This window comes from Kogia breviceps, chromosome 17 (assembly GCF_026419965.1).
Source record: "Kogia breviceps isolate mKogBre1 chromosome 17, mKogBre1 haplotype 1, whole genome shotgun sequence".
NCBI lineage: Eukaryota > Metazoa > Chordata > Mammalia > Artiodactyla > Physeteridae > Kogia > Kogia breviceps.
The window spans coordinates 30,325,183-30,337,628 of record NC_081326.1 but is presented as its reverse complement, the minus strand read 5'-3'; positions in this window follow the sequence as shown (position 1 = coordinate 30,337,628).

Below are 12,446 nucleotides of genomic sequence, written 5' to 3'. Positions count from 1 at the left end.
TATGTCACCTCATAGCGTTGTGGTCTGAAAAGATAGTTGATAAAATTTCAATTTTCTTAAATTTACCAAGGCTTGATTTTTGACCCAAGATATGATCTACCCTGGAGAAAGTTCCACGGGCACTTGAGAAGAAAGTGTATTCTGTTGTTTTTGGATGGAGTGTCCTCTAAATATCAATTAAACCCATGTTGTTTAATGTATAAATTAAGGCTTGTGTTTCTTTATTAATTTCATTTTGGATGATCTGTCCATTGGTGAAAATGGGGTGTTAAAGTCCCCTACTATGATTGTGTTACTGTCCTTTGCCCCTTTTATGGCTGTTAGCATTTGCCTTATGTATTGAGGTGCTCCTTTGCTGGGTACATAAATATTTACAATTGTTATATCTTCTTCTTGGATTGATTCATTGATCATTATGCAGTGTCCTACTTTGTCTCTTGTAATAATCATTTAAAGTCTATTTTGTCTGATATGAGATTTGCTATTCCAGATTTCTTCTGATTTTCATTTGCATGGAATATCTATGTCTATCCCCTCATTTACAGTCAGTATGTGTCCCTAGGTCTGAAGTGGGTCTCCTATAGACAGTATAAAAATGGGTCTTGTTTTTGTATCAGCCAGTCTCTGTCTTTTGGATGGAGCATTTAATCCATTTACATTTAAGGTAATTATCAATATGTATGTTCCTATTACCATTTTCTTAATTGTTTTGGGTTTGTTATTGTAGTTCTTTTCCTTCTCTTGTGTTTCCTGCCTAGAGAAATTCCTTTTGCATTTGTTGTAAAGCTGTTTTGTGGTGCTGTATTCTCTTATCTTCTGCTTGTCTGTTAAGATTTTAATTTCTCTGTCAAATCTGAATGAGATCCTGGCTGGGTTGAATACTCTTGGTTGTAGGTTTTTCCCTGTCTTCATTTTAGATATGTCATGCCCCTCTCTTCTGGCTTGCAGAGTTTCTGCTGAATGATCAGCTGTTAACCTTATGGGGATTCCCTTGTATGTTATTTTTGTTTTTCTCTTGCTGCTTTTAATATTTTTTCTTTGTTTTTAATTTATAATAATTTGATTAATATGTGTCTTGGCTTGTTTCTCCTTGGATTTATCCTGTGTGGGACTCTGCACTTCCTGGACTTGTTGACTATTTCCTTTCCCATATTAAGGAAGTTTTCAAATATAATCTCTTCAAATATTTCTTAGTCTCTTTCCCTTATCTTCTTCTTCTGACACACCTATAATTCTTATGTTGGTGCATTGAATATTGTCCCAGAGGTCTCTGAGACTGTCCTCAATTATTTTCATTCTTTTTTCTTTATTTTGGTTTGTAGTAATTATTTCCACTATTTTACCTTCCAGGTCACTTATCCATTCTCCTGTCTTAGTTATTCTGCTTTTCATTCCTTCTAGAGAATTTTTAACCTCATTTATTGTGTAGTTCATCATTTTTTGCATGCTCTTTAGTTCTTCTAGGTCCTTGTTAAACTTTTCTTTATTTTCTCCATTCTATTTCCAAGATTTTGGATCATCTTTACTATAATTACACTGAATTCTTTTTCAGGTAGACTGCCTATTTCGTCTTCATTTGTTAGGTGTGGTGGGTTTTCATCTTGCTCCTTCATCTGCTGTGTGTTTCCCTGTCTTCTCATTTTGCTTAACTTATGGTGTTTGAGGTCTCCTTTTTGCAGGCTGCAGTTTCATAGTTTCTGGGTTTTTTTGGTTTCTGCTCCCAGTGGTTAAGATTGGTTCAGTGGCTTTTGTAGGCTTCCTGGTGGAGGGGACTGGTTCCTGTGTCCTGGTGGATGAGGCTGTATCTTGTCTTTCTCATGGGAAAGACCATGTCTGGTGGTGTGTTTTGGGCTGTCTTTAACCTTATTATGATGTTAGTCAGCCTCTATGCTTATGGGTGGAGTTGTTTTCCTGTCTTGCTAGTTGTTTGGCATAAGGTGCCCAGCACTGTAGCTTGCTGGTCGTTGGATGGAGCTGGGTCTTAGCATTGACACAGGGATCTCTGTGAGAGCTCTTGCTGGTTGATATTACATTGGGCTGGGAAGTCTCTGGTAGTCCAATGTCATGAACTCAGCTCTCCCACATCAGAGGCTCAGGCCTGACACCTGCCCAGAGCACAAGACCCTGTCAGCCACACAGCTCAGAAGAAAAGGGAGAAAAAAGTGAATGAAAAAATAAATAATTTTTAAAATAAAATAATTATAATTAAAAAAAATTTTAAATATTAAAATTTTAAAAATTAAAAGTAATTTTGAAAAGGGCTTCTCTGGTGCTGCAGTGTCTGAGAGTCTGCCTGCCAATGCAGGGTACATGGGTTCGTGCACCAGTCCAGGAAGATCCCACATGCCATGGGTCAGCTGTGCCCATGAGCCATGGCTGCTGAACCTGCATGTCCAGAGCCTGTGCTCCACAACAGGAGAGGCCACAACAGTGAGAGGCCCGCATATCACACACACACACAAAAAAGTAATAAAAAGAAGAGAGCAACCAAACCAATAACAAATCCACCAATGATAACAGGTGCTAAAAACTATAATAAGATAAACATAAAATTCAGCTGCAAGTCAGTCACAGACAGCAAACCTCAAGTCTACATTTGCTCCCAGAGTCCACCATCTCAATTTTGGGTTGATTTGTTGTCTATTCAGGTATTTCACAGATGTAGGGTTCATCAAGTTGATTCTGGTGATTTAATCTGCTGCTCCTGAAGCTACACGGAGAACTTTCCCTTTCTCTTCTTTGTTTACACAGCTCCTGGATTTCAGCTTTGTTTTGGCCCCACTTCTGCATGTAGCTTGCCCTCAGGCTTTTGTTCCTGCCCAGGAAGATGGGGTTAAATCAGCAGCTGATTAGAGGGTTCTGGGTCACTCATGCATTGGGGAGGGAAGTGTACATTAATTATAATTGGGAAGCAGAGCAAGCTTACTGTGACAGAGGCTGGCATGACATTGCAACAGTCTGAGTTACAGCCTTTGTTTTCCAGGGTAAGTTGTGCCTGGATCATGGGACCCTGCTGTGGTGAGCTGCACAGGCTCCCAAGAATTGGGAATGTGGATAGTGAATTGTGTTTGCATATAGGATTTTTGGTGGTTGCAGCAGCAGAATTAGCATTTCCTGCCTGTCTCTGGTGTCCAAGCTGATAACCACATCTTGCATCCCTCTCTGGAGCTCTTTTAGGTGGTGCTCTGCCTTCTTTGGGCAGACAGGTAAGGAATCCCCTTTCCTCAAGCAACCCGAAACAATGGTCTCTTCCCTCAGGCAGGTCCAGTTTTTCCCAGACTCCCTCTCAGCTAGCTGTGGTACACTAGCTCCCTTCAGGCTGTGTTCACAGTGCCAAACCCAGTCCTCTCCCTGGGATCTGACCTCTGAAGCCTTAGCCTCAGCTCATAGACCCCACCAACCCCACTGGGTGAGCAGACAAGCATCTCAGGCTGGTGAGTGCTGGTCGGCACTGATCCTCTGTGTGGGAATCTCTCCTCTTTGCCCTCCTCACCCCTGTTGCTGTGCTCTCCTCCGTGGCTCTGAAACTTCCTCTCTACCAACCCTCCTTCTCTGCCAGTGAAGGGGATTCCTAGTGTGTGCAAACTTTTCCACCTTCACAAATCCCTTCCAGAGGTGCTGGTCGCATCCTTATTCTTTTGTCTCTGTTTTTTTCTATTTTCTTTTGCCTTACCCATGTACATGGGGCTTTTCTTTTATTTTGGGAAGTCTGAGGTCTTCCAGCATTTAGTAGGTGTTCTGTAGGAGTTGTTCCACATGTAAATGTATTTTTGATGTATTTGTGGGAAGGAAGGTGATATCCACATCTTAATCCTCTGCCATCTTGAAGCAGGAATCCAGCACTACTTACTGAAGAGGCTGTCTTTTCTCTATTGTATATTCCTGCTTCATTTGTCATAGATTAGGTGACCATACATGTGTGGGTTTATCTCTAGACTTTCTGTCTTATTCCATTGATCTACATTTCTGTTTTTGTGCCAGTACCATGCTGTCTTGATTGCTGTAGCTTTGTAGTATAGTCTGAAGTCAAGGAGCTTGATTCCTCCAGTTCTGTTTTTCTTTCTATTATTGTTCTGGTTATTCTTTGTCTTTTGTGTTTCCATACAAGTTGTAAATGTTTTTGTTCTATTCTGTGAAAAATGCTATTGGTAATTTGATAGGGACTGCATTAAATCTGTAGATTGCTTTGGGAAGTATAGTTATTTTCATAATATTGATTCTTCCAATCTAAGAACATGGTATATCTCTCCATCTCTTTGTGTCACATTTGATTTCCTTCATCAGTATCTTACAGATTTCTGAGTACAGTTCTTTTGCCTCCCTAAGTACGTTTATTCCTAGGTTTTTAATTCTTTATGATATGACGGTAAATGGGATTGTTTCCTTAATTGCACTTTCTGACCTTTTGTTGTTAGTGTATAGGAATGCAGGAGATTTCTGTGTATTAATTTTGTATCTTGCAATTTTACCAAATTCATTGATGAGCTCTAGTAGTTTTCTGGTAGCATCCTTTAGGGTTTTCTATGTATAGTATCATGTCACCTGCAAAGAGTGACAGCTTTACTTCTTTTCAAATTTGGATTGCTTTTATTTGTTTTTCTTCTCTGATTGCAGTGGCTAAAACTTCCAAAACTATGTTGAATAGTAGTGATGATAGTGGCCACCCTTGTCTTTTTCCTGATCTTAGAGGAAGTGCTTCAGTTTTTCACCATTGAGAACGATGCTTGCTGTGTCTTTTTCATATATGGCCATTACTATATTGAGGTCGCTTTCCTCTATACTCAATTTCTGGAGAGTTTTTTCATAAAAGGGTGTTGAATTTTTTCAAAAGCTTTTTCTCCATCTATTGAGATGATCATATGTTTTTATTCTTCAAGTTGTTAATATGGTGTATCACATTGTTTGATTTGTGTGTTTTGAAGAATCCTTGTATCCTTGGGATGAAGGCCACTTGATCATTGTGCATGATCTGTTTAATGTGTTGTTGGATTCTGTTTGTTAGTTTTTCATTGAAGATTTTTACGTCTATGTTCCTCAGTGGTACTGGCCTGTAATTTCCTTTTTTGTGTGATATATTTGTCTGGTTTTTGGTATAATGTGGTTTTGGTTTTGGTGTCCTTGTAGAATGAGCTTTGCAATGTTAAAAGATTAAAGACCTAAATATATGACAGGACTCTATAAAACTCTTCAAGGAAAACTTAGGTAGAACACTCCTTGACATAAATCCCAGCAAGATCTTTTTTGATCCACTTTCTAGAGTAATGAAAGTAAAACAAAAATAAACAAGTGGGTCCTAATTAAACTCAAAGGTTTTGCACAGCAAAGGAAACCATAAACAAAATGAAAAGACAACTCTCAGAATGGGAGAAAATATTTGCAAATGAAGCAACTGTTAAGGAATTAATCTCTAAAATATACAAACAGCTCATGCAGCTCAATGTCAAAGAAACAAACAACCCTATCAAAAAATGGGCAGTTCTGAATAGACATTTCTCCAAATAAGATCTACAGCTGTCCAAGAGCCATGTGAAAAGATGTTCAACATCATTAATTATTAGAGAAATGCAAATCAAAACTACAATTTGGTATCACCTAACACCAGTCATAATGGCCATCATCAAAAAGTCTAGAAAAAATAAATGCTGGATAAGGTGTGGAGAAAAGAGAACCCTCCTACACTGTTGGTGGGAATGTAAATTGGTACAGACACTATGGAGAACAGTATGGAGATAAGCATGTAATCTAAAAAAAAATCTTTAAAATATATACAAATTAACTTATTTACAAAACAGAAATGGGGGAAAAAACTTGATTCAGTCATCAAGTATTTATAAAGATATATGGAACAAACATTACTCATTTGCTACTGTTAAAAAAATACTTAACAGAAAACACCATAGGTGTATGTACTAGATATTCTCACTATGAAACCACTAGGTGACATTTCACTGGGCTCTGAGGAGCTCCAGTTCTTTCTTTCTCAGTGCAGAAATAATTCACCAAGAGGCAAAGTGGTAGATAAAAAATGATTTATTAGAATAGGACACTTGTGAGGCTTAACAAACAGGCAGGAGAGCTTTGCATTGCCCCAAGTACTTAGTGGGTTATATTTTTATAATCAAAGGAAAAGACGGGCAGGGAAGAAGACCACCTTCTTCCTCATTCTTTGAGTCTTCCATCCTTAACTCCTACATGTCAGGCAGGGAAGTTTTTGACTGTATATTATATATCCAGGACCATCATGGCAGTACAGAAAAATTATTTTATGTCTCAGTACAATGAGGATCTTTCACTTTGAAATGTCATTTTTCCATAGATTATTGTTTCTATGTGTGCAGAGAGCATGTCCTAGGGGTCATTAACTTGTTGACATTGCTGGGCAGGATGTAGGCCTTAGTCTTCCACTATTGTTTTATTGTCTTGAGACATGACTCATTCCTCCATTTCATGGTTTTGTTGCTAAGCAAGTTTGCTTGGTTTTGTTGTTAGGGAAGCTGGTCTGGCTTTGACGCTAAGTGATTTGCTCTGCTTTATGAGTCATGCAAGCCCATATTGTTTCAGGATTTTTCCATTACTTTCTTGGGTGATTATTAACTTACTGCAGTATCCCAAAGCCCCCTAAAGTTTCCTCTCTATCTACAGTCCCCTAGTGGGATTTCTGAACTATTTGATTATCCTACTCTATCCCTATCAACTATACCCCACTACCCACATCTCCTTCTAATAAAAACCACCTATTTCCATGTTCTACTTCTAAGTAATCATGTTTTGTACTATACAGTCCTTCATCTCTGCATTTTCTGTCTATAGAGAGAAGCACAGATGCCTGGAGAGAGCAATCTTGTGCGGTTTTTCCCTATAGCTGCTTTAGATTTAGTTCCTCAATATTGTATAGTCCCAGGTCTAATCTATATACATTCTTAAAATAAACTCCCATCTTCTTGAGGCAGATTGAATTAGTCTCCAATCCTTGCCACAAAAAAAAGCAAACTAAAAATAGTGTTGATCATTTATGTATGAGAAAATGAAAACCCACTGTACAGAAATAATTAAGGAGAAATAAACCTATTTCCAGTTAGGTTCAAGGTTAGCTTGAACTTATTTTTCTTTTATAAGTGGACCATCTCTAGGAATGGAAACTTTCTTAGAGATCTTACAGCAGCTTCCAAGTGTTGTGTATAGCTCCAGGTCTTGCTCTAGATCCCTGAGTGCTAAAGCTAGTGGTGCACGAGAACCACTCTGGGATGCCTGCTGCAAGTATTGATTCCAGGACTTAGATCCCGCAGATTCTGACAGGATATCTGGGGTACACGTGGGCACCTGTAATTTTGGCAAGTCCATAGATGATTAACACATAGCCAGGTTTCTAAACCATGCCCATTTGTCTCGAGTCGTTTTGACTCAGATGCACTTATATATCTTAAAATGTTACTTCTCTCTGCTAAGATGTCCATCTGTTTTCTGATCCAAAATTAAAAACAAAGAAAGATTTATTTTTCTTTCTTTACCTACTCTACTGGCAACAAAGCAATAAGAGTCTCTAAAACAGGCCTCATCTAGTGTTGCTTACTATCAAAGGAAAAAATATATGATTTATCACTTTGGAAAACATAAACTGAAATTCCAGGGTAAACATGACATCAGAGTCCCATGTGAACTTTTTCCTTCAGGGAAAATTGAACATCAGAACTTCTTTGTCTATGTTCTGTCCCTCTAACTCAGCCCCAGCTCACCCCACCTCCTTTTCAGGAAGTGCAGAAATTACATACAATAGAGATATTTGGTGATTGAAGCGCTTATCTCAAAAGTAGCTCTGTCCCCCTGTTTTGTACATATTGAAACATACCTAAGCACAGATTGTTGCTAAATCACAGGAACAAATAGGTTGGAATTATTACAAACTCCTGACCTCTGGCCTAGGTTAGGTCTTAATTATTTATTATTTTATTTATTTATTAATATTATTTTATCTTATAATTCTCTCTTCATTCTCCTCAACAACTATAACTAATCACAGTTTTATCTAAGGTGGCCAATGTTCTTGTTTACCCAAGGCTGAGGGATTCTAGGACATAGACTTTCAGTACTAAAGCCAGACAATTCCCAGGTAAACTGGAATGAGTTGATCACTCTAGTCATGAGAACTCTCTTTGAATTCATTTTCCTTACTTCCAATGAATCATCTAACTTCTTACTTCACAGAGAAAACAGAGGTGGAAAAATTTCAACTTTCTGCTCAATTCACTAAAAGTGTCTGGCCAGGATGTGACTCCATTAGCAATCTTCTCTTCTGTCATGTCTTCTACCTCTTCATATATACTTACTCTGTTCCCTCAGCATAATGTTACAAGAAAATCTGTCAAGCCCAAGCATGCTCATAGGAATGTGTCCCTACATGACTTTGAGCTTCATAGAGCCTTTTTCCAATGCCCATACTTTTGGGACATATCCAGAGCATGGTCAAGTCCAAAGGAGGCTTTATAATGTTCTCCTCATTCTTAGAATTCCTCCTTATATGGAACAAACACCCCCCTCCCCTTTTGTGTAGTCCCTTGACTTTCAGTTAGGGGAGACTCACTGAAATACATGAGTGTGGTTGTTCTCCCTTGACTGGAAAGTAGATAAACCAGCTTATTATTATTATTATTATTATTATTATTTTGTACCTGACAGCCTTTTATGATTTAACAATATGAGAATGTTCAAGTATTTCCCATCTTAAACACAAAACTCACTCTTCCTACACCTTAGATGTCCTTGACCATCTCTTACCCTGTCTCTTCCTAGGTATTCAATTTGCAAAAGAAATGTGATTGTTTTCTCTTCACTTGCTCCATGAATTGCAGTGTGCCTTTGTCTCTTCAATGCTCTCCTCCAATGAACCTGCTCTTGTATGATCACCAATGATCTTGTTGCTAAATTTTATGTGAGTGTTTCATTCTATCTGTGATTTAAATATATATATATATATAATAAAGTACAGTAAGTTAGAAGGAATAATATAAAATCACCTATAATTCTTCCATGAAAAACTAAAACGTTATTCTCTATTGTTTTTATTATTTACAACTTTACAAATTATTTACAACGCGTTTTTACAAACTATTCCACTTTTATTTATAGTCCTATGGATGTTCCGTCTCAGTCTTCTTTGCTAAACCTTCATCTAGTTTCCAAAATACACTCAAATATTGATGTTTCTAGCTTTACATTCTCATCTCACTATTTTATTTACTCTGTAGATTCTCCCTGGTTGAGTTCCTTTTTCCCTAACTCCATGGCTATATCTACAACCTATATTCTGAAGCTTGTCAAATCTCTCTCTAGATGACCAGTTCCATATGTTTTCTAAAAGTACCACAACATCAACACTGGTTTTATCATCTCCAATTACTCCATCCTGGATTGATTGTATCATCTCCCAGTTTTCACATTCCACACATCTTATATTAATGACACAACAATGAACCAAGTTACTTGGTTATTACCTTTAATTTCTCCTGTTCATCTCTCACATCCGACCAGTTACTAACCCTAACTCTCCTTCAATTTTTAAAAATCCATCTTTACCTGTGCTACTCCTCTGAGAATGGGCTCTTAACTCTTTTAAATTGTATTTGTGCAATAGTCTTCCAAATGGAGTCTTTGCCTCAAGGCTTGGCCTCCTTCAATCAGTTCTCCACACTGCTGCCAAAGTGATCTTTCTAAAACATAAATCTGAACATTGTGGTTAAGATTTTGGGCTATTGAATGAGACAGATCAGGTTTTATAACCAGTTTCAGTACTTAACCAGCTGTAACCTTGGGCAGGTTGTATTTAACCTCTGTAAGCTTCAAGTCCCTTATTGGTAAATTGGGGTTATAATGCCTATATGAGAGCATTGTCTTGAGAATAAAATGAGTTATCCATTTAGCACAGTACCTTGCAAATAAACAGTGCTCAATATTTGGTGCTACTAGTATCATGGTGATTCTTTTTATTGTTCTTATTGATGTGTATTATAACTTTTCCTGCCTGAATTTGTTCAGTGTTTCTCTAATGGGTTTAAGATAAAGTCTTAAACCTTTATGTGATATTGAATGCCTTTTACGATAATGCCTTGGTTGGCCTTCCAATTTCATCTTGGGCTGTTTCCCTTTCTCACTCTATCCTCCCCTCATAGTGAACTATTTGCAATTTTTCCAACAGCATTCTTTTTCTTTTTTTGTAAATTTTTAAATATTTCTTGATTTTTACTGTTTGCCTGGCTAAATCCAATGCTTTCTTCAAAATTCGGTTACACTTAATCTTTCCTAAGGAATGTTCCCTCCCACCACTCTTATTGTAATCTGGATCAAGTGTTCCGTTTGCTCCCTTAATTTCTTCTGAACTCATGACTCTACAATACCATATTATTCAGCATATTATAATTATATTCTGCAATAGTCTGTGAGTGTCTTGTATGCACCAACTGTGTCTTATTTATCTTTGTGTCACCAATTTCCATGCTGGTACCTGGCATGGTAGGTGGCACTCAAATGTTGACTGATATGAAGGTCTTGGACATTTGTAATGATAATAAATAACAGTGGAGATGACTTAGTACATAAATAATTAGTTAATAATAATTTAAAAATAAAGAGATAATAAAATGCCTAAATGAATGTGTACTCCTGTAAGAAGTTATATAGTACTTCCACATAACCATAAATTGTAGTTAAGTACTATATAACTTACATACGAAGTTATATGGAGGTTAAAAACTTTATATTTTTTGAAAATTTTCAAGGAAAGTATAACATTTGAATGGTATTTTGCAGGTACATGATTCAATCATCGAAAGTAACAGGATGTTTTTAAGAAAAGGGTACTATGAGATCAAAGGCAGAAGGAGTTAGGGTATATGAGATTGCAGTGTTTGTGAACTTGTTTTTTTATTTAATTCTCTCATTGACTCTATGATGTGGATAGTTGTGGACACTAAAATTCAAATGTTTTAAGTCAATTTATAAAGTTCACACAACTATCACATAGTGAAGATAGTATTCAAATCCAGCTGTTCCCACCTCTGAAAAATTGCTTTCTTCACAATAAGCTAATGTACCACAGGCGGAATTAACATGTGATGTTGAAATAGAATAACCCTGAATCTAGATTGTGACAGGCCTTCAAAGAAGGCAGAAGAGACATTTGACAGTTCTCCATTAAGTCACTATAACATTATTTCTTTCAGCTGTCTATTTGGTGGAATTGAAGATGCTATATTAAAATCAAGAGTTGGGAAATATATATATATATATATGGCAAACTTGCTACTACTATTCTTTCCAGTACCCATGACAGGCAATGCTATTAGAGCATATGCTATTTTTTTTGTTTGTTTGTTTTTTACTGGGCTTTGTTATGACTTCAGTATCCTTATTAAAGAACATTCATTAGAAGTTTTTTGTTAATCCATAACCATTCCTTTTTCTTATATTACTCCAATTACTTTTTGAAAAATTATCTTGCCACCTATTTGAGAAAGCTTGATGAAACTCTAAAACAAGGTAAAGCACCCTCCTATTACAGAAGACAATGAGTTTCATGGAGGCAGGGGCAGGATACTTCCGCCAGATCTCACTGTCTCAAGAGGACCAAGAAGTGAGCATGGCTTAGACAAAATCATTCATTCTAGTGATAATCTTGAGCACAGTTATTCAAGATTGAAAACAAAACAAAACAAAACAACACAAGCAAAACAAAACTGTACATTTCTTTCAGAGAAGAAATCCTGAAAAAGTAGTAGAGAATTACTTGTATCTCTGATTTCCCTTTTACTACTAAGCATATTCTCTAACATTCCCTTCAGAATAACGAGATTCTCAATGACATTATTCCAATCAGCTCTTTTTTTTTTTAACTTTATATTGGAGTATAGTTGATTAACAATGTTACATGAGTTCCAGGTGTATAGAAAAGTGATTCTGCTATACATACATATGTATCTATACTTTTTCAAAAATTTTTTCCCATTTAGGTTGTTACATAACATTGAGCAGAATTCCTTGTGCTATACAGTAGGTCCTTGTTGGTTATCCATTTAAAATATAGCAGTGTGTACATGTGAATCCCAAACTCCCTCTCTCTTCCCCCCACCCTTCCCCCTGGTAACCATAAGTTCATTCTCTAAGTTGGTGAGTCTGTTTCTGTTTGTAAATAAGTTATTTTGTATCATTATTTTAGATTCCGCATGTAAGTGATACATGATATTTTAATTTCTCTGTTTGACTTACTTCATTCAGTACGACAATCTCTAGGTCCATCATGTGGCTGCAAATGGCATTATTTCATTCTTTATAATGGCTGAGTAATATTCCATTGTATATATGTACCACATCTTCTTTACCCATACATCTATTGATGGACGTTTAGGTTACTTCCATGTCTTGGCTATTGAAAACAGTTCTGCAATGAATATTGGGGT